The 23,118-nt window shown below is 44.3% G+C and overlaps 1 protein-coding gene across 3 annotated transcripts in view; it reads left to right on the top strand.

Annotated features, from left to right (window-relative positions):
• The window catches only part of ZNF474 (zinc finger protein 474), a 118,027-nt gene that overhangs the window by 1,767 nt on the left and 93,142 nt on the right, over window positions 1-23,118 (top strand). For 2 of the 3 annotated variants that reach the window (XM_062189264.1, XM_062189266.1), the window contains exon 2: window positions 5,210-5,336. The exons of the other annotated variant lie outside the window; for it this stretch is intronic. The gene's annotated coding sequence lies outside the window, so the exon portion shown is untranslated. The remainder of the gene's footprint in view (window positions 1-5,209; window positions 5,337-23,118) is intronic. 3 annotated transcript variants of the gene reach the window in all.

Genomic DNA, 23,118 nt, shown 5'->3' with positions numbered 1-23,118 from the left:
CAAAGTATGCACGGAGAAAAATGCTATGAGGTCACCGGGCCTGGCGAGGCGGGGAGAGCGCGGGCGGCCGCCGGGAACTCGCGCGCGTCCGGAGCGGGGTCCGGCCCGGCTGCCCCGCGCGCACTCGCCCGCCCTGGTGGGCGGCGCCCTCCTCCAATCCACCCCTGGATATCGAATTCTGTTTTTCCGAGTGTGGGTAACATGAGAAACGGGTGACAAATCTGTTTCCTACGGCGACTATTTTAATAACCCAAAGCGAGATTTTTTTTTTTTTAACAGGGAACAAAGCCTGGCAGCGCCAAAGCTATGCAGAGCCCCGACTCCCCGCCAAAAAATGTGGGCCGGGGGTGCGATTGGAGCTGGCGTGAGCGCCGGCTTTTCTCCGTGGGGGTCTGCCAGGAAGGCTCCGGAAGGGGAGAGCCGCAGGCTGCACCCCCCCGAGCCCTGATAAGGCTTGATGTGGGATTCTGGACACTTGAGTCACCACTGGTGCTTCCTGGGAGTGGGTGTAGGCGTCCCCCGGAGAGAGACTGGTCCTCCAGGCCCCGTGGAGGGGTTGTGTGGAGTTCTGATGGCAGCCCAGAGAAGCCAGTAGGAGTGGCAGGGGGGTCACTTTACCCTGAGAAGTGACGCTTGGCGCTCCAGCCAGCGGCGTTCACACCCCTCCAGGGGGCCGGCCGGCGCAGTTTCAAAGAAACTGGTTCAGAAGGGCACAATGTAAAACTACCGCCCCAAACCGGCCTTGGAGAGAACCCAAGCCTTGGAGAGAACCAGCCTGCTCAGCGCTCTCTTCACGGAGCTGCTGTGGACACAGGTGCACCCATATTCACCTGTCTCTGTGACGCTGGGTCTCTGCGTACTTGGCGACCACGTTTTGGGGCGTCCGTGGATTGGACTGCCGACTCTCAGCCATTTCCCTCTTCTTATAAGAACTCGTGTTTTCCTCTGGGAACCATACCCCACCCCTCCACCCCCAGCAGTGGCCCTGAGAACCTGAACCTAGTGGCACCAGGGCCAAGATGCTGCTGCTGTGGCAGGTTATAGTGCACACACTGATTTAGGCCGGCATCCTGGGTTTCGGCATTTTCTTCCATTGTTCCAATGCATGAGCGGAGTTAGTTTCTGTTGTCTACCACCTGGGAGCCCTGACGGAAGCCTTGAGCCATTGTGGCTGGTTCCCTCCAAGGCTCCATCACACGATTCTAAGTCCAGGGAGCGGGGTTTCACTCTTTTTCGGTTAGATTTGCTTCGCCTGCGACCCCACACATCCTTGATCGCCGAGAGAGAGCGAGTGGAAGCTTGCCGGTGGATTAGCAAACCTGTGGCTTCTATAGTGAAGATTTAAAACAACCCAAGAGCAGATCCCATCAACATCACGTCCCTGCGGGGAAGTCTCTGTAGGATGGCTTCAGACAGCCTCAGCTGTCATTTTGCAGACCCTGTTAGGCTTAAAATAACTACTCAGTTTCTCCAAAGGCACCAAGCAAGATGGAGTGGAAAAGGAGAAACAGGTGTATATCATGGGATGCACAGGCCAGATTACAGGAGCGGCAGGAAGGGGCAGAGTGTAATTATCTCTCATCTGAAAAAGCCTCTGTATGCACCCAAGGACCCAAGAGGGAACCCAAAGCTGCCATTAGGTGACCACAGGTTCCTGAGGGAATACCTCGGCTGTGGGGGTCATGCTCTCTGAGTGGCAGACCAAAGCAGCGCCTAATGGGAGGGTAGGAAGTCAAAACACCCTTGTTTTCGATCCTGGTGCTTTCATTAGGAGGGAGAAAAAAAAGCAATGTATCTTTGGACAGCTGATTCACTCTCTCTGGTTCTGAGTCATCCGTGAGATTTAAGGAGTGACCCAAATCTAAAGTATTTTTCCTAGTGTTAAAATTTCTGATTTCTTGTGAATAGGCAAGCTATTCCAGCTACTTTCAATCTGTCCACTCCTGTGTTTCATTATGGCTATTAATTTTTAATCAAAGAATTTCTTTAGTTGGACTTTAAAAGACATTGGAGGCATTTTGTATGTAAATAAAGTTCAGTATACATTTGTTTTACTGACATTTCTTGAACTCATTTATGCTCTAAGGGGTAGTATGCCTAATGATGATTTACACACATGAGCACTAAAATTACAGAACTGAATGAGCTTGGTCATCGTTTTTTCAAATTTGTTTGAACAGCCTTACAAATGTCTTATCAGAGTATAAATAGCTCACTACAACAGTAATGATGTGCCACATTTTCTGTTAAACACACATACTCAGTGAGAAAACACATAACCCTTTGTCACACATCCTAATGAAAAGCTCACTTGATTTTCTCTCTTCCATCTCCTCAGAACTCTCTCTGGCCAAGACCCAGGCAGCTGGAAAGCAAGCATGTGGCTACCACATTGGGGACAACAGAAAGTGTTTGCAAGCCCTGTGGGAGACAATCCAGTCACACATTGTGCTCTTGGGTCGATGGCAAAACTGTTCTTCAGAAAGCTGGAGAGACCACAGTTCCTCCCCAGTACTGCAATCATAACAACAACAGTGGGTACAGCAGCTCCAGCCTTCAGCCTGGATCTGACCCAAGGCTGATTCTTCTCTGGGCCATGATGCATTGTTTTTGTGGCAACCTTGTAGTATAGAGAGATGGAATGATGCTTTTTTTTTTTTTTTTTGAGGTTCTAGCCCTTGGATAGCAAATCTTTATACTACAATATGTTTCCTATCTTGGCCAAAAAATGAACATGTCATAATACTGTGCTCCTAGCAGTTGCTAGATGCATATATATGTGAGGGCTATTTCATCCGAGTGGGAAGCAGAGTTACACAGCAAGTCCAGTGTGCAAAGCAGGACCTCTGAATGACCCGAGCCAGAGCAGCGATGTCATAGAAGCCTCGGTTTGAGCACCAATTCCTTGGCTGTGGGCTCGGGACGTTTGCACTGATCTTTGGTAGAGATTGATGCTTAGGTGCCATCTGGTAGCCTGAACACATGGCGGGGAAACAGCACATGGACAGCGGAAAGTTAGAGGTGGGGCAGTGAGAACAGAGGGAGTACAGCATCTCTCACAAGAGAAGTGAGAGTGAAATGAAGACGTTGAGCACACTTTCAGAAGCGACTCAGAAGACAATTTGAGTGAACATACGAACCCGAAGTCATTTTCCTCAGAGTAGAGGGGAGCAGGGGAGTGAATAACCCTTAGTTAACAGTGTGCTTCTGTTCCTCCCTGCCCACTTTGGCTTCTGCCATGTGCTACTTCCAGGTGTTCTCCTAAATATAACAAGTAGACAGTTGGTACACACTTGCCTGTGTGTCAGAACGGAACTGACAAAAAAAAATCTGTAAACACACTGGTTAGAACAATTCCAGAAATAGTAATATTTTAGTATATTGGGTTTGAGTATGCATCTTCTTGGGCCACCTTGGAAATAGAAGAGTGGAATTTAGCTTCAAGAATGGGACAGTGTTTCAACCCATGTTTAATTGTGATTAAGGTAAGAATGTTGGTGACTGTAGCAAAGTGGAAACAAGAAAAAGTGATGTTATGATGGGAGAATGGATCTTTTGAAATGCAGTGAATCAGAGTTGAAAATAATTTAGTTATGTTGACCACAAAAATAAAGGGTCAGCCAGTTGGCAAAACCGCCTGCAAGTGAAGTTCACGTGGTTTGATTGGACCTGATCAACAGTCCAGTGACCAAAAAGGCACCTGTTGTTCTTGCCGAGGGATGCACTAGGGTCATTTCTGTTGTCCAGTGCTGGAATGAAGTCTGTTCCCCGCTCTACATGCTGGCTTACTTGCTGCTGCTTGCCTCTTTCTGGGTTCAGTTGCACTATTCAGTGCCCTGAAAGTTAACGTCATGTAACCTGGGCGTGATCCTCTCAGATGGTGGAATAGACGAGAGTATTTCCAACGTTCATGGGAAAATGGAATTAAAAGATAGATTTATTTTGATGCAAAAAAATAAAAGTGAAATCCTCATATATGAGGAGTCTTCAAAACATTCAGGGGAAATGCCTATTGTGAAAGGCTATGCAGACATTTCAAAAAACTTTTGAACAAAATAAGAATATCTTTTAATTGCATTTTACCATGAACTGTTTGAAGTTCCCCTGTAGCTCCGGAGGGTGTTTCTGCTCGAATCGGGCATCTCCTGCCTCTGGCTGCGGTCTTGGCACGAGGCAGCCACCCCCTGCCTGAACTCCATCCAGGGTGCACTGCCTTCTCTTGGGATCGGAAGGAACAAGCTGACGTGACTGACAACCCAATGGCAGTTCTCTGCAGTTTGATTTTGCTTCCTGTCTCTTCTGTGAAATAGACCTCAGGACATTTGAGGGTTTGATGTGTACTTGGAGTGAGCCAGAGAGGAAGGAAGCTTTTGAGGGGATTATGAACTTGAAAACCTGTTTCCTATTTGTACGGCATTCAGCTTTGAGAATCACGGCTCTTTCTCTTTCGGTTAGGATTAGAGTGAGACTCATTTTATCATCAGCTTCTTGATTATGTAGCAGTGTGAAGATGACAACTTTTCATGGGAAGAACTACAGAGCTAAGAGTCTTTTAAAGCAGGCCCGGGTAGTTACAGCATTGCTATGGTTGTAGTGAGCATGGGTTTCTCTGACTTCTACCTATTTTGTTACATTTCAACACTTTGTTTCATGGCTTACCGTAATCTTTTCTAGAAGGTAGAAAGAGGGGAAAAAAAGTAGGAACCTATCTCCTAAAGGTATGGCAGGCTATTCGGAGAGCAAGAGAGGCTTCCCTGCCACTGACATGTCTTTCAGCTTGGTTCTCAGTGCTTTACTTACACTTTTGCAAATGGTTAATACAAGCTCAGTAGCATTTGGGAAAGTACCAAATGCACTGACTAAATGGAAATATGAAATAAAATACTCAATTACAAAATATTGAGTGATAGCCTCCACATACTGCGTGGCAAAGGAATTTCTGGTGCCTGAATAATTGTGATGAATACACAGGGACTTTTCAAATTTGTTAAATGGATCCCTGGTAGAGAAAGGATATAAATTAGCAATAGGAACAAAAGCAAGCAATGTCAGCACCCTCGCAGGACAATACCTGCCTTTTCATTAATAATTGCCATTTTTTCTGGTCACTTCCCATGTTCACTGCATGAAGCAGACAGCTTGTATGCATGAGCTCATGTTTTCTCACAGCCCCCTGAGTGCTGGTTCTCAATACTTTGATTTCACACAGAACAAACTGACGCCTGGGAAGGTTAAGCAGCAAGGTCCGTTAAAAGTTGGCAGAACTCCACCATGAAGCCAGGTCTGTCCTGTTAGAAACCACTGTGTCAAAGTCTTGCCTATGGAGGAGAAAGAAGGTGAGCTTTCTTTTCTTTCTTTGATTACTGGAAAAAATAAGCTGAATGACTCATTAGAGATGACCAGGAGATTTGGGACAGCCCAATTAAAGTCTGGGCTAGCAAGGAGGGTTCACCGAGTGCCTGTGGGTAGATGGCTTTGGGGTAAGTGTGATTTACAAGTTAGCTGGGAAGGTGACAGGTCACAGAAAAAATATGGGTAAGGCAAACCGATGGACTGTCTTTGGCTAACTGTTAACCTCTGATGGTACAGTTTTGGATGAATCACTTAACAATTCTCCTACTCAAGTTTCTCCACCAGAAACAGAGAGTGAAACCTATCTTGCAGTGTTGTTGCAGAGACAAAATGTTTGTAAGCATCTGGCAGAGAAACATGCTTGTGTTAGATGATGGTAACTGCAGTTACCAGTTGGTACCCAGGTCTTGGAATGAATTTCCAAGTTAACGGAGACTATAGACACACCCAATGTGCAGAGAATCTTTTGCCATGAACATGGGAAAATGGATACTTTTTGCGCTTACAGTGCCAATTTTGTTAGTTTAAGGGAGGCAGGTTTTTAAGTAAATCGTCGTTACTGAGATATAGCTTATAGAAAATGAGATGCATGGCCTTTGAAGGTGCAGTCTGATGGATTCTAAGAAATGTGCCTGCCTTTGTAAACAGGACCACCAATAAGAAACAGAATAGTCCCCCCCGAATTCCGAGTCCACGTACGGTTCCACCAAGCCCCCTAAAGCCCACTGTCCCCTTGCCCCCAGGGAACCGTGGTGCTGAATGTATCATGGTTGGCCTGCTGCAGACCTTGGCCTACATGGGCTGTGTGCAGTAGACCGTTTTTACATCTGTTCTGCTCAGCACTGTGTCTGAATGATTCATCCAGGCCATTGCTCAATCAGTGGTCCTTTGATTTTTCTTGATTGGTATTTCATGCTATGAACATACTATGATTTGTTTATTTGTTCATTTGGCATTTTTTGGCTTCATTTTGTTTATTTTCCTGGATTGGAGCTATTATATATTTAGCTGCTGTGAGCATTCATCTAGAAGTTATTCTGTGGCTATGTTTTCATTTCTTCCTGGTGAATAGAGGTAGAACTGCTGCACCTTTTGGGTAGGACCAAGTACAGTCTTTAGGAGAAACTCTTACATAGTGTTAGAAGTAGTTGTGTCATGTTTACATCTGTGTCAGCCCCATTCAGAGTTCCGGCTGTTACAGGTCCTTGCCAAACCCTGGCATTTCAGTGTTTGCAGGGTTAACCCTTGGGTGGAAAGTGCTATTTTACTGCCATTTTAATTTGCCTTTCTTTAATGTCTGAGACATTTTTACCATGTGTTCCACATCTGTGAAGTATCTGTTTGAATCTTTTGCCCAGTGTTTATTTATGTTTGTATTGAGGTATAAGAGCTTTCTATGCGTTATGGATACAAGACTTAAATAAGACATGTTTTAAGAATATTTTTTCCAAATTTGTGGATTTACCTCTATCATTTTTCTTGGTGATATCCTCTGAAGAACAAAAGTTTATCATTTTGATAAAAACCCAATTTATGACTGCATTTTCCTTTCTGGTTAGTCATTTTGCATCACAAATTGTTTTTCTGTAGCTCAATAAAAAGATTTTCTCCTGGAAACTTTCCAGTTACGGCTTAATGTGTAAATCTATGGCTCGTTCCAAGCTACTTTTTTGTGGGCTGTAAAGTACAAGTTCAGGTTTACTTTTCTTGTTCCCCACATGAATATGTACTTGATCCAGCAGTGTTTGCTGGAAAGAGTGTTCTTTCTCAAAGATGTGCTTGACACTTTATTAAAAATCAGGGGCGGCCAGCGCCGTAGCTCACTAGGCTAATCCTCCACCTGCAGCGCCGGCACCCCGGATTCTAGTCCCGGTTGGGGCGCCGGATTCTGTCCCGGTTGCTCCTCTTCCAGTCCAGCTCTCTGCTGTGGCCCGGGGAAGGCAGTGGAAGATGGCCCAAGTCCTTGGGCCCTGCACCCACATGGGAGACCAGGAGGAAGTACCTGGCTCCTGGCTTTGGATCGGCACAGCGCTAGCCATAGCGGCCATTTATGGGGTGAACCAACGGAAAAGGAAGATCTCTCTCTCTCTCTCTCTCTCACTCTCTCACTCTCTCACTGTCTAACTCTGCCTGTCAAAGAAAAAAAAAAAAAAAGACAAGAACTCAATCCAGGTTTCTACGTGAATGGCAGACACCCATCTATTAAAAAAAAAAAAAAAAAATCAGGGGCAGGCGTTTGACAAAGTCGTTATGACTCCTCTTGGGACTTGTACATCCCAGAGCAAAAAGTGCCCGAGCTCAAGTCCTGACTCTGCTTCAGATCCAGCTTCCTGCTAATGCCCATCCTGGGAGGCAGCAGGTGATGGCTTACGTACTTGGGTCCCTGCCACCCATATGGGAGATCTGGAGTGAGTTCTAGGTCTGTGGCTTCAGCCCTGACAGATATGGGCGTTTGCAGAGCAAAACAATGGATGGGAAGTATGTCCCTCCTCACGGGTCAATTGTTTTTCAAGTAAATAAATAAATATTCTTAAATGTTTTGAAACTCCATTTACCTTGTATGTGTGGGTCTATTTCTGCATATTCTTTTCTGCTCTATTGGTTTTTATTGGCCAGTTCCACATTGTTGGAGATTGTAGCTCTATAGCAAGTCTTGAAATCAGGTCACGAAAGTCTTCCAACTTTTTATTTTTTCCAGAAGCATTCTGGTTTGGGTCCTTTGCCTTTCTGTGTATGTGTTAGAATCAGCCTGCAGTTTCTTTCTGAAAACGCTTGGACTTCTGACAGAGGCTGTGAACGCATACATCAATTTGGAGACAATTTACGTCTTAATCCTATGAGTAACAAGTTCATGAGCGTTGTATGCCACTCTACTTGTTCAGGTCATCTTTAACTTCTCTCAAGGATGTTTTGTAGTGTTTCAGTATAGAAAGCTTCTCTATTTTTGTTAAGTTTATTTCTAAGCAATTTAAAGTTACTGTAAATGGTATTGTTTAAATTTAATCTTTTTATTGTTTCTTGCTAGTTTACAGAAATATAACTGATTTATATATACTCAATTTACATAATCTTAAGGATTTATTTTAGTTAATTGAAAGGCAGAGGGAGGGAGAGACAGAGAGAGCGATTTGCTTGTTCACCCCTGTAATGGCCGCAAAAGCCGCGTCTAGGCCAGGTGGAAGCCGGCAGCCAGGAACTGCACGCTGGTCTCCTGCATGGGTGGCAGGGCCCCAAGTTCTTGGTCTTCCATATGGGTGGCAGGGGCCCAAGTTCTTAAGTCTGGGCAGCCAGGACTGGAAACAGCACTCAAATACGGATGCCAGAGTTGCAGCGGGAGCCTTAACCCATTGCGCCACGCTGGCCCCTTTAGGTGCTCTTAAAAGCTTTTCTGTGGTGGCGTGGTGTTGTGGCACGGCAGATTAAGCTACTGACTGTGGTGAGGGAACCCAGTATCACAGGACTGGTTCAGTGCCCCCACCCACACACACCCTGCTGTTCCACTTCTGATCCGGCTCCCTGCTAATATGCTCGGGAATGCCGTGGGGATGACCCGAGTGTTTGGGCTCCTGTCACCTGTGTGGGAGACCCAGGTGGAGTTCCTGTCTTCTGGTTTTGGCCTGGCCCCGACCTGGCTGCTGTGGCCATTTGGAGAGTGAACCAGCAGATGGAAGATTTCTCTTGTTCGCTCTCTCACTCTCTGTCATTCTCTCACTCTGCCTTTCAAAGAAATCTTTTTTTTTTTTTTAAGATTTTCATTTATTTATTTGAGAGGCAGAATTACAGACAGTGAGAAGGAGACAGAGAGAGAAAGGTCTTTCTTCTGTTGGTTCGCTCCCCGGATGGCCACAACGGCCAGAGCTGGGCCAGTCTGAAGCCAGGATCCAGGAGCTTCTTCCGGGTCTCCCACATGGGTGCAGGGGCCCAAGGACTTGGGCCATCTTCTACTGCTTTCCTAGGCCTCAGCAGAGAGCTGGAGTGCAAGAGGAGCAGCCAGGACTAGAATAGGCGCCCATATGGCATGCCGGCACCACAGGTGGAGGATTGACCTACTGCGCCATGGCACTGGCCCCAAAGAAATCTTTTAAAAACTTTTCTTGGGGGCAGGTGTTTGGCACAGAAAGTAAGCTATTTCTTGGAATGCCCACTTCCATTCAGGAGGGTCTGGTTTGAACCCTAGCTCCTGGGCTTCAGATCCAGCTCCCTGCTAAGGCACCGCCTGGGAGGCTGCAGGTGATAGTTCAGGCGCTCCAGTGTCTGCCGCCCTTGAGGGAGACTCACGTGGAGTTACCCTGGCTCCTAGCTTTGCCCTGGCTCAGCCCTGGCTGCAGGTGTTTGGGGAGTGAAGCTGCAGTTGGAAGATGTCGCTTTCTCTTTCAAACAAAATGAAAATAAATTTAAAAACAACTTTTCTTCAATAGTAGTTAAGGAGGCCAATAATAAGAGACTGCGAAAGAGAACCAGTGGATGTAAATAAGAGAAGACCAAGAGTCACAAAGAAAGATTCTGTGCCAAGAATTGTAGAAGAAAGTAATGAAAGAGCAGCTCCGTATCTACTGACTGTTGTAACGATTGCTAACTCTTACCGTATAACAAACCGTCCCAAATTTAGTGTCTTAAAGTGATACGCATGCTACTGTTTCACAATGCTTTGGGCTAAAGAGTGACTCTTCTGCTCTTATCACCTGGGCTCCCTCAGCTATATCTTTGTCTCAGAAGTGGATGTGATACATACAGTATTCCATCTGTGGATGGATCATTCATTGGGGAAAGTAATTTTGACTGCAAAAAATATGTATTAAATAGAACATGAATAGTTCCTTTCACATTTTCAAAATGTTAGAAATAAGCAAATGTTTAAAAAAATATTTACTTACTATTTAATCTTTATCAATTATGATGATACATAACAAATTCAAGAAGAAAAAAGTATGAAGTGTTATATTTTTAGATAGTTTTATTTTTTTAAAGATTGTTATGTATTTATTTGACAGAGTTACAGACAGAGAAAGGGAAAGACATAGAGAAAGGTCTTCCATCTGTTGGTTCACCCCCCAAATGGCCACAATGTCCAGGGCTGGGCTGATCTGAAGCCGGGAACCAGGAGCTGCTTCCAGTTGTCCCACATGAATGCAGGGGCCCAAGCACTTGGGCCGTTTTCCACTGCTTTCTAGGCCATAGTAGTGAGCTGGATCATAAGAGGAGCAGCCGGGACACGAACCGGTGCCCATATGGAATGCCAGTGCTGCAAGCACAGTGCCGGCTCTTTCGATAATTTTAGCCTGTCATAGAGTCACTAACAGGTTTATAGGAGGAGGCAGAGGCAGTATTCATGCATTTGGAAGTAGTCATTATTTATTCATAGAAAAATAAGGAATATTTTTAAAATTAAACATTAAATAAAATGTTATATTTTAAATACTTTTTAAATTAATGTTAAATGTAAATATGTGTACCTGTATTCAAAATCTTTATTATATAACATAAAGAGTCCCAAACTAATTCTTTTTCTCCATCATAATTCCCTTTACTGTTGAGTATTTCCATAACCATAATCCCAGGGACCTTTGGAGGCCTTGGGTCACTCTGTCCTTCCTCCATTTGTTCCATTTCCACACCTGGCCCACTGTACCTCCTTTACGTGTCTGGGACGCTTCTACTTCTCCCTGTCTGCATTCCAAAACCGCTGTCCAGGTCCCCAAGCATCTGTGCCTTAGGCAGTAGCCCTCACCAGTTTCCCCACATTCACCCACACTCTGTACTGCAGGTGGGGGGTCTTTTCATAGACACAAAGCCAGCCTTGCCTTTTCTGTCATCATGACCACTTAGGGGAATCTCACTGCCCTTAACATACATCAGCAACTCATACTGCACCTAGGGTGGGGAATGCTGCTTGTGAGCCGTTTAAGACCCGCAAAATCATTTGCTTACATCCCATGTGGGATCTGTCCTTAATGGGTTGTCCAATGTGAAGTAATGAAATAGCTAGTACTGAAACAGTATTTTTACACTTTGTGGTTCTGTGTGGGTGCAAACTGATGAAATCTTTACTTAGTATATACTGAATTGATCTTCTGCATATAAAGATAATTGAAAATGAAAAAAAAACCTTGGGGTTAAATTGGAAATTACATAGAAAATTAATCAATTTTTAAAAAAAATATCACGTAGGATCTTTGTCATTAATGTGCTGTACACTGTTATTTAATGCTATAACTAGTACTCCAACAGTATTTTTCACTTTGTGTTGCTATGTGAGGGCAAACTGTTGAAATCTTTACTTTATATATACTAAGCTGATTTTCTGTATATAAAGAGAATTGAAAATGAATCTTGACGTGAATGGAAGGGGAGAGCGAGTGGGAAAGGGGAGGGTTGTGGGTGGGAGGGAAGTTATGGGGGTGGGGAAGCCATTGTAATCCATAAGCTGTACTTTGGAAATTTATATTCATTAAATAAAAGATAAAGGAAAAAAAAAGACACGCGAGATCATTTGCTCTGGCCCTGTGGATGCAACTTTAGGCAGGACTCAAAATTCAGTACATCGATAGCAGGCTGATTATTAAGCTGATCATTTTGTATGGCCTGTGGATGGTATTATAAATATCCAAATGGTCCTTGGCAGAAAAAATGTTCCCCACCCTCAATGGGCTCTGCTGTAGCCTACTTCTGCAGGTCATATGCCACAGCCACAGCTCCCGACAGTCTCCAAACCACACTGCCAGTTCCTCTTCTCACAGGGCCTTAGCTTTTGCCATTCCCTTTGTAAAAGCCACTCTTTACTCTTTTCTGGCCAGCTTTGTCTCATCCTCCAAGTCTCAGTTTCAACATCATTTCTTCCTGGAGCCTTGCCCTTACCCCCAAGACAAGGTCAGTTCCTTCTGCTTTGCCCATACATAGCATAGTGCACTCACTTAGGCAGGCCTCATCTGTAATTACGTGTCTACCCTCTGTCTTCCCGGCCACACTGCAATTTCGCCGGGGATATAGATTTCATTGGCGATACATTCACCCATGCTGTTTATTTCCATGTACAGGAATGATTGCTTCCTCTATGTGTGGTGCATGGGCATGGTATAATATCTGTTCTTAATACATGTTAATACGTGGTACTCATAAAGATAGCCCGTCCTGGGTTCAAAAAACATGTATTACACTCACTCTCAGTCTGTGGTGTGCCAGGTGCAAAGTCACTTCATCTGTCTCAGCATGGGAACTTAAGCATTTAGTCATTGGGAGAAAAGTGGGCATAATTTAACCAGAATAGCAGAGTGTCTGCTCCAAGAGTTCTCGAGCAGAAGCAGTAGGGGCCTTAACCTCACTGAAATGACAGGGCCTTGGCAGGGCTGAACAGGGAATCTGGCCCAACGCTTGAGCGCACCAGCCTGCCTTCATCAAGTCCTCCCATTTATGTGCCCTAAAAAATCTATGTGTCTCTTATTTTTGAAAGGATAAAGGGAACTTAATTGTAAATAAAGCAGTTTTATGGTAGAGGAGATGGATTTAGGGTTATATCATTGAAATGTCATTTGCAAATTGAATAATTCATTTAACCGAGCAGTTCTGGGCATCTTCTTAGGGCACTGCTTATGTTGCCACCTGCCCCATGTTGAGAATAGTGTGCGTGTCTCTCAGCAGTCTCTGGGTGGTGCGTTGTTAGGGAGATGAGAAGAAATACTTCCAGATGCTCAAACACCCAGTTCCATGGTTCCTGGGTTCCTGCTGTGGGCACACACTTAGGGATGGAGTTAGGGCTTGTCCAAAGGCTGGGACTTGTTCTGGGAGAAAACAGGCCCCAGCTGACAGCAGCTCCAGCTGCAGTCCAAATGGTGAGACTTTCTTATGTCTAAATGCTAAAATGATCACTTAGTGATCTTGCAAGCGAACCGCAGAGGAAATCCACAAACTACTACAACATACTTGTGTTGACACTCGTGCACATGATCAAGTAGGTTTACTGTTTTCCTAAGTGGTCCCATCAGAGGCTTTCAAAAAAGAGAAACAAACCCCCCTATAAGCAACTGTAGTTGCATAATATAAAGTTACAGCTTTATCAGTGCATGTCTTACTACCCTGTGGCCCTCTATCAGTTATCTAAAAAATGGTTACTGAGAAAAAAATGGATACCATCCACTCATTTCCTTATCAGTAATGGACATTCTTGAGTCACTTATTTCTGGAAATAAATAAACTTACTTAATTTCCTGATGATACTAAGGGACCATTAAATAAAATGCTGCTGCAATATATTACATTATACACAATCATCTTTTAAAAAAAAGTTTGTGGAAAATGCAAATTATGAAAAACTATGCATGGAATTAAAAAAATTCATACCAAAAATAGACTTACATTTCTGTTTCCCCATGAACCTTTTTTTTAAAAATACCATCATGTTTTTCATGATTGCACCTCAACTTAATTTCTAAAAGGTTATGCCAGGAACAGTCATTAAGCCTAGCCATTAAGACACCATCTCAAAGTGCTTGGGACTTTGAATCCCAGCTCCAGCTCCTGACTACAGCTTCCTGCCAATGCAGACCCTGGGAGGCAATGATGACAGCTCAAGTAATTGAGTTCCCGCCACCCATGTGGGAACCTTGGACTGTTTCTGCTTTGCCTGGCCCAGCTCTAGCCATTGTGAGCTTTGGGGAGTGAACCATGGATGAGACATCTCTCTCTCCACTCCCTTTTCTCTCTGCCTTTGTCTCTCTGCTTCTCAAATTAAAAAAAAAAAATGAAAGAAATAGAAAAAGAGAAACGATACTAGACTATAACATTTTGTGAGGATGGAGATTTGTCTTCAGTATGTACTATTTGTTTCATGTTGGCTAGAGATGGGTGCTGAGGGTCATGTCCACAGAGCTTGTAAAAACAATTGGCTGTGTCTTAAGTATGTACTCTCTTTTTTGGCATTTTTCCTAGACTCTGTATAAAATTTCTAATTGCTGAATCACTGTTAGGGTGATTGATGGGTTATTGAATTTTGACATCCTTCTGGATTGATATAGAGCCCAAGTTATATTTGGGTGACATGTCAGAGGCTAATTTTTGGAGATTTTGATCCTAAAGTTTAATAATATCTAGAATCAGACATTTATCCCAGGCTTCTCAGATGATGACTAGCGTAGTTATAAAGGAGGAAATGGCCCCAACACAGTAAGCAGTGTTTTTGGAATAATACCCAAAGTCAATGCAATGTTGGGGAGATGCCCTCAAGCAAAATGTCATCCCAGAGGGCAGAATGTCCCACAGTGGCCTGCAGGATGCAGCCTTGTGTGAGACGTCTGTTACAGAGGCTGAGAATTTCAATGATGCTGTTGGGTCATGAGCTTTTCATTCCATTCTCAGTGGGCTTCCCGTTTCTTGGAATTTTTCTTAGTTCTTGTAATGATTTCCAGGATCGAAGAAGATCATAGTAGGCTTGGTCTTGTCAATTTTATGTCCCTGCTCACCTCCCAAAAACCTCGTGTCCTCAGGACGTGGCTTTCACTGGGAGACTTGAAGTCTGGGGTTTACTGATCCAGGCCACTTGTTACCGGGAATTTGAGAAATCCATGGGAGGTGCCGCACCAGGAACCCAAAAAAATGGAATTTTAGGTGTGGTTCGTGTGGATGACTTAAAATGGCTTTAGTGGACCTCCTTGGAAACAGGAAAATGTTCATATATGTCTAAGACTAAGAAGGCTCAAAGCCACAAAATACTTTCCTTTCCAACGTGGACTTCAGCAGTTCTCTAGAATGAGTTTATGGCAGGAAGGAACGTTGCTGAAATTCCTGTATCAAGGTCGTACCCCTGTGTGGGCGAGCGCTCAGCTTTCCTCTGCAGAGAAATGAGTGCAGTGAGTCATCCTCCAGGGGGCAGTAGAGTATGAGTCAGGCTCAGGATGGCCTGGGTCAAGCTCCCGAGGCAAGCATTGATCATAAGGAGTTATTAAACATTATTGGAATTGAGAAGACATGAAGTAGGCTTTTCAACCTGATGATAGCCCTTCAGAATCTCCATGGATTTCTGCAGTAAAGCTAAACTGGGCTGAGGTAGACCAGGAGATGGGTGTAGCTTCCCTGCCAGGGTATGATAGGGAAAGGAGTGTACACCCCAGACCTGGGCAAGTCTGGAGTAGATTTGAGGCCAGGCTGATTTGGGCCCTGGAGTTCAGAGCTCTGTCTTGAGCTTTCTGACCCTGGGGGCCACTGTCTTCCAATGGCTTAGGTTGAGGACTGTCCACCCTCATTGGGTTTTTAGCTACTCATTCACCTATATTGTATAGCACCTGGGGGGAGGAAAGATTTTCAGATTCCCCCAAGCTGAGATGGCTTGGCCTGTAGCACACTGCCTCTGTTATGTGGGTGTAGACCTTTTAGTGGCCACTGCCCAGTAATAACAAGCAGTCTGCCGTGTTACCTCCATCCTCATGTGATACAAGTAGGGATGTTGGGCGGGTGGGGATGAAAATTTGAGCATTGGTAGATTGTCTTTCCAATCTTCTGGGAGGAACTCAGATGGGCGTAGACATGGGGAGCTTCAAGATCCCTTCTGGGAAGCCTGCCTTACCCAGGTGGAGAAGAAAAGGGTGTTGGAGTTGATGCATGTGGGCAGGCCACACAGCTTGTTCCCCTCCACAGAGGAGCTTGCAGAACTAATGGAGATGTGCAAACGTCCGTATTCTCCTGCATCCCTTTGTTTCCTTCCTCTGAGAGAAGGTCCTCACAGGTTCGATCTTTTCCGTGCAGGATCGGGGAGATGGGATAATCCTCACATGAGAAAGCACAGGCGGAGTGATCTTGATGGAGAGCTGCAGCAGCAGGGCCAGTCCGTGGACACTGTTTGTTGATCAGGATCTGGTTTTAGCAAAAGGAAGTAGAGAGGTGAGAGCAAACTGGTGCAGTCAGAGGACTGTCTTAGAGGACTGATCTGAGAATGAAGAAGAGATGAGGAGTAAGAAGTTATCCACACAAAGAATGTTAAGGCATGTGGCTTACATTAAAAAATACACTGTGTGTTTTTAGGCATTTTTCCCCTACCAAGAAACTCAGTCAAGATTCCAAATGCTTGTATTTACTATTTGAGAATAGGCCATTTAGGGGCAAGGACTCAGAAATACTTGGATTACCATTGTATAGTATACTTTTGTGGAAAATTACTGTCTGTTTGCTCCTATTGTTTCTTGTACCTCTTCCTTCTCTTTATATTTTGATAACACACTTTCCTAAGTAGCAATAAATCTGAAAAATATTTTAGAAATGCATTTTTAAATCAATAGAAAATAAAATTCTAGCTGGGTATACCACACTTCCTGCCAAGTACAGTAATTGTTACTTGTGGAATTTTCTCAGAATGGCCAAGGCATTTGACTCAATAACTATAACTCTGGAATGAGTGTCTGGGTGGGGACTCCGGCCTGGTGGAAAGTCAGTGTGTTAGTTCAAGTCCATAGCTAGCAGGAGAGATTTATCCATGGGTTCACTTAGCAGCTCCAAGACGCACAGGGGGTGTGTTTTCATCACATTGAACACTGAATTGTATTAACCCATGCTGTTTACTCCCCTTTCTCCTAGCCAGTTGTCTCCGTTTTCCCCCTACTCTTACTGCTTCTTTTGTTTTTAGGCCATAGTAATTACCATTTGGTAAACTGCATTCTTCTGAACATGTAAGTGCAAACTCAAGTCTTGTTGAGAAGTGTGTGGATTGGGGAGTGTCAGTTGTTTAAGAACACAGGGGAATGGCAACCAACCACAGAGCTGGTTGGAATGAGGTGAATTTAGGGACCAGAGGGCCGCAGGAGCCTTGCCCAACCAGAGCTGCTCATCCAGGCACAGTTCTTAGCCACAGTGCCCAGATCCAGGCTTTGAATCTCCCTCAAAATCGAATGCCCTTGTTATTCTTTCCAAAGTGGCGACGTGTGGAATCAATTTGTAGCAACGCAGAAGAAAAATGGAAGCAGATACATCGCAAGTAGGGTATATTAAGTACAAAAGTTAATTTGAAAAGGTCTTTTTTGAGTGTGTTGCTTCATCTCCAAGCTGTTGGGAGGGATGTGACCAAATGTAGAAGCATGCGAATAAAAAAATTCATAATAATTTTCACCCCTGCACATGTATTAGACTCTGAGAACAACTAAGGTAGCTCGCATTTCCTCCTTTTATTCCAATCCACCACACATGTGACTGCTCGATCCATCATTTTTTCTTTAAGATTTATTTTATTTATTTTAAAGATAGAGTTACAGAGAGAGGTAGAGACAGAGAGAGAGATCTTCCATCTGCTGGTTCACTCCCCAGATGGCCACAACAGCCGGAGCTGAGCTGATCTGTAGTCAGGAGCCATGAGTTTCTTCTGAGTCTCCCATGTGGGTGCAGGGGCCCAAAGACTTGGGCCATCTTCTACTGTTTTCCCAGGCCATAGCAGAGAGCTGGATCAGAAGAGGAGCAGCCAGGACTAGAACCGGCGCCCATATGGGATGCCAGTGCTTCAGGCCAGGGCTTTAACCCACTGTGCCACAGTGCCGGCCCCATCCATCCATCTTTCTTTAAAACTCAGCCATCAGCATAAAGAATTAAAAAGAGTTAGAACATACTTTAAAACATTAAACACCAAACATGCAGCTCTCAGCTGACGGTTGCAGATATGTGAGGCCATTTGTCAATCACTGTAGTAGTCATTTTTTGGGGAAAAAACACTGCAGTGCTGGGAAAGCTAAAGTCTGGATCAAACAGAACGTGCAAAATTCTCAACCCAAGTAAGACACGTTCTGCTGGAATCCCTGCTGATTGTGCTGATTAGCAGGAACTGCAGGAGGGTCCACGCAGTGGCTCTGTGGGTGTCTAGGGTGTGGTGCAGAGCCAGGAGGTACAGAATGGTGCTGGAGCACACAGCTGCCCTTTCCAGATCTCTAGGCTGTGGTTAAGGGTCACAGAACCAGAGCAGCAGTTCCAGGCACAGCTTCCAGACTCCCACCTTGCCTAAAAGTGGTCCGGGTAGCAGCTCCGTTGTCGGTCAGTGGTGCAGAATGGTTCTCCAGCCCCTTCTGTGATTCTGTAAGGACCTAATTCCCGAATTTAATCTGAATCCCGAGTGGCAGTCATGTTGGAGGGAGTAGGTTAGGTAATGAATGGACTTGCTTGGGTTTGCAGGAAGTGAGGATGTACTTACCACGCACCGACGGGATAATTGTAACCTTTGGCCGCTGGGGATGAGAGTCTCTTGGGATGCTGTGCCTATAGAAAACGTGGCTTTGCCAGACTCAATGCTAAAGGCCAGGATACAAAGACATGATGAATAGGGGTAAACTGGATGCTGCCACTGGAGAGGTTAAAAAAAGACATGAAAACTCAGGGCTTTAAATTATCCACTCCGTGTGGTCATGCAACCAGGGAATTTTTAGCCTTAAAAGAATCTCCTTTCTTGTGGCTGCTGGGCTGATGTAGCCAGAAATCATTCACAGAGTCTGACCCTACAGCTTGCTGAATTACAACATAGGTGGTATTCAGACTCGTCAGATTTCCTGTGTGAAAACCTAACTTGGGAAAACAGTAAGACTAAGAACTGGGGGAGTGATCCTGGGGAGGATTTGGAAAGATCTGCCTCGCTTGACCTCCTGGTGCCCCAACTGACGGGAGTGCATGTTCTTTATGTTAGAAACCTATAGTGATAGGAGTGCGTGTTCTTTATGTTAGAAACCTATAGTGATTATTGCTGTTGTAGTTACTTACCTGGGATGCTAATTTGCCTTGTGTTTCATCCCATCGCGCGATTTCCTTCAGACCCCTGGAAGGGAAATGGTTTGAGCCCCAAAGTGCTGCCCATGTTGCTTTTCAAGACTGAAGGAAAGGGCTGCTGCGCACAGGATCCACAGAGCTCGCAAGGAGCGGCTGGCCTCCTAGAGGGAGGGCATAGAAGGGCTAGGTTGCAGACACTAGCTGGAAGTCAACTCCCAGCTCACCGAGGTCTGCTAGGACATGCAATCTGCTCTTCATCAGTGGTGATGCGCATGTGAGCCTGCGCACAGAGAGGCGAAACTGGGCCAAGCCCTGCTCGTGGAACCTTGGAGACGGTCATGTACCGCTGTAGCTTTCCACCCGGCTTGACTACAGGAGGCAAAACCGCTCAGGCTGGGTTCCATGTCAGCTCTCAGTAGAGAGCATCAGGTCCACTCAAAGGTTGAGAGGCAGGAAGGCAGCTCTGCGCAGGCACATCCGGATGTGATTGACAGGAAAGGGGGAGGGAGTACAGGGTGGCACAGACTGCTGTCTTGTCAGCTAGGAAGCCATTGCTCAAAGTTTCCTACCTGCCTGGTAGTGCTAAAATAGACTGTGCAAGCCACTCCTGCTGTTGATTTGCACTTTAGCGAATGCCTGCTTGGGGCATTATCCTCCGTACAGAAGTGTGAGATTAAGTAATCTGTACAGTGATAGAAATGGAACTTGATACAGATCCGTTCTACCATAAAGCCTCTTTTCTTAAAAAGAAAAAAAAAAGTTTAATAAATCATCCAGATGGCGTACCATTCAAAAAGTGCGGTGAATGGGTTCATAATGATAAACGCTTCCATTTTACCCTAACCCTTCTGATACCAGCTGGCCCTGGATATTTGCTGCCAATGTCTTGTGGATCCTTCTATCTCTATATTAACGAATTTGTACAAGGATGCTTCAAAAAGTTCATGGAAAATGGGATTAAGAGATAAGTTCATTTTGGTACAAAAACATTTAAAATCCGTATGCTTGGATTTTTTTCATCGTATACATTTTCCAACAACTTTGTCAAGATCCTTCGTATTTCGAAATATTTATCCTGAAAACACAAAAACATAGTACTGTAATGTTGTGTCTTAAGCTTTATTCCCCTGTGTTCCATTACCTGTCTTGGAATTTGTCACACATCAGTATGAGCAGAGTGGTCTTGTTTTCTTGAGTTTCTCCATTGTTCATCATCTGAGTAGAATTTCGTGTGTGTATGTGCGTGTGTGTTTTACAATACTTATTACACATACTTAAGTTGTTTGTAATATTTTGCTATTATATATATAGCTTTGAATTCATACTCAAATGCAGGATAACATCTTAGAAATAAAATTTTAAAAACATTTTACAGTTTATTTGAAAGGCAGAAACAGAAAATGGAGGATAGAAACTCCCATCTGCTGGTTTATTCCCCAAATGGCCATAACAGCCATGGCTGTATCAGGCCAAAGCCAGGAGCTTGGAACTCAATCCATGTCTCCCGTGTGGGTGGCAGGGACCCAGTTACCTGAGTAACTGGAAAGTAACAGGAAACCGGAACCAGGGGATCCAGGACTAAACCTGCCCACTCTGATATCGGATGCCAGTGTCTCAAGTGGTATCCTACCCACGATGCAAAGCACCAGTTCCAGAATTAATTTTTTTAATAAAAGGATATGTACATTTTTAAATGTTCTAGCCCCGAATTGTCCTCCAGAGGGGTATTTGGGTTTGCCCTCAGATCAGCAGTGTATATGAGCACCTGTTTTCTGTATCCTTAAGTCAGAATTGTTAGACATTTTGGTTTTTATCAACCCGATAAATGAAAATTCATAATTTTTAAATCCATTTCTTTTATTATGGGTTACTTGATCGTCTTTTCTTGAGTACAAAAGGATTTATATTTCCATTCCTGTTTAGTGTTCATATCCTTTTGTCTCCTGGAATGTTAGCTCTTTCAATTTAATTTACACAAGTTAATTCTGTATTAATGGAATGGGCTGTTTTGAAGTTGTCTGGTGTGTTGAAATAAGGCTCTTATTTGTTCTTAGTACTTTTATTCCAAGCAGAAATTTAACTTTACTTAAACCTTATGTGAATGAATTTGTTACTTTTATTTTGTAAATGGCCCTTGGTTTTTCCAATAGGCTTAAGAAAGCCTTTCCTATTTTGAGAGTTCCAGAATACTTTCCTGTGATTTCTTCCCAGTGTGTTCATGGTTTCCATTGGTGTGTTTTAAAATATGGCAAACTTCTTAGCATAAAGAATGAGATTGGAATCTCACTTGATTTTCCTTTCAATGACAAAACTCTCAGTTTTAAGGATGATGTGATGTTGTCTTCCACGGGAGGTTCTCAAAGCTGGCCTTGGCAGGGTCTAGCTGCTGCACGCCCCAGGGACCAGTAATTCATCAATGCCTTTGAACTTGCTCCTGCATTGTCCAGATTTGTTTTACTTTGAATCGTATGTAGTGATTAAAAGACAGTGATGTTTGCACATCATGAGGAGGCAGAAAGAGAAAACAAACAAATGTTGTTACCATGTCACATGCTGCTCAGTCTGCTGGGGTGTGGGCTCATTTCTGTCTTAACATCCTGTGCAATAAAATGACTTAGGATCTTTGCTGTATACAATCATATTAGCAGCACTATTGCTTTAGTGTAACTCAGCTGATTATCAACAACAACAAAATTTTTTTATTTCTCATGGGAGGCTAAATAAAATAGCTGTTCTTTTAAGTGCCTTTATTTTGGGTTGCAAAATAGCGAACCCAAAAACAGTTGCTTAAAATATTTTTAAAGTGGTAAACATTGATATTCGGATCATTTTTTAAGTTTTCACTGCATTACCCAATTAATAGAAACTGGGCTGTTCCTGAAACCGATTTTTCTAGACAATCAGAATCCTCATGTTCGTCTGTTTTAATAAGATAGTTAGAAGTACTTTCCCCAGGTTAGAGTGTGGTGGTTCTTTTGTGATTGCGCGGCCAATACTAAGAGAGTATCTGTCACCAGTTTGGCTGGTCACTGGGAAAACAAAAGCAGACACTTAAAAAATGAAAGAGAATAGGAGGCGGTTAAACTGAGACAACTCAGCAGTTATTTTTGCCAAGCACTATGCTAAGTGTGCACTCACTGGGGTTCCAGGTGGTAGGAGCTGCCATTCTCCTTCTTTTAGGAGTGTCACAACTCTGAGCATTGATTTCCAACCTCAGACAGCCAGGGAGTGCAGGACCTGGGGCTGCAACAGTGCCCCCTACAGAGGCCGAGTGGATGTGCTCTGCTGCTCCCCACCCCCACCCGGGGCTGCGCAGAGTCTTCCTAGGGCACACACCTCCTCCGGTCTCAGCCACCCTGACTCTTGTCACACTCCTGGGACAGCTGTACCATAGAGGGCAGTGCTGGGGTGGGAAGGACCAGACGCGGCAGTGGAACTCCTCTGTGAAGGCTCTGAGGGAGCTATTTGTAGAGATCAAGTGCATGAATTGGGTGGAGAAGGTACAGGATCCCACATTACACCCCTACACCCCTTTCCCACAGACCTGGATCAAGGTCCCTATGGAAGACCAGGCTCACCAGGAGGTTGGAAGGCACAGTTTTTTTTTTCTAATATACATTTTCCCAAGAAAATCTTGAAGACTGTCATATGCATAGATTTCCATTTTTTATTGCACCGAAGTAATCTTTTAAATTTCAGTTTTGACTAATATATATATATTTCATTCTCCAAATGCCTGCAGCAGCCAGAGCTGGGCTGAAACAGAGAGCTGGAACCGCGAGCCAGGTCTGCCGTATGGGCAGCAGGAACTCCATCACTCCAGCCATCACCGCTGCCTCCCAGGGTCTGCATTACCAGAAACTGGAGTCAGGAGCTAAAGCTAGGAACTGAACCTAAGTACTCTGATGTGTGACCTGAGAGTCTTTATGGTTTTTTTTTAAAAGTTATTTATTTATTTAAAAAGCAGAATTACAGAGAAAGAGAGAGATCTTCCATCTGTTAGTTCACTCTCCATATAGCCACAATGGCTGAGCTGGGCCATGCCCAAGC

Source organism: Lepus europaeus, chromosome 4 (assembly GCF_033115175.1).
Source record: "Lepus europaeus isolate LE1 chromosome 4, mLepTim1.pri, whole genome shotgun sequence".
NCBI classification, from domain to species: Eukaryota; Metazoa; Chordata; class Mammalia; order Lagomorpha; family Leporidae; genus Lepus; species Lepus europaeus.
Note: the sequence above shows the minus strand (reverse complement) of the source record. Positions and strands in the feature narration are given on the sequence as shown.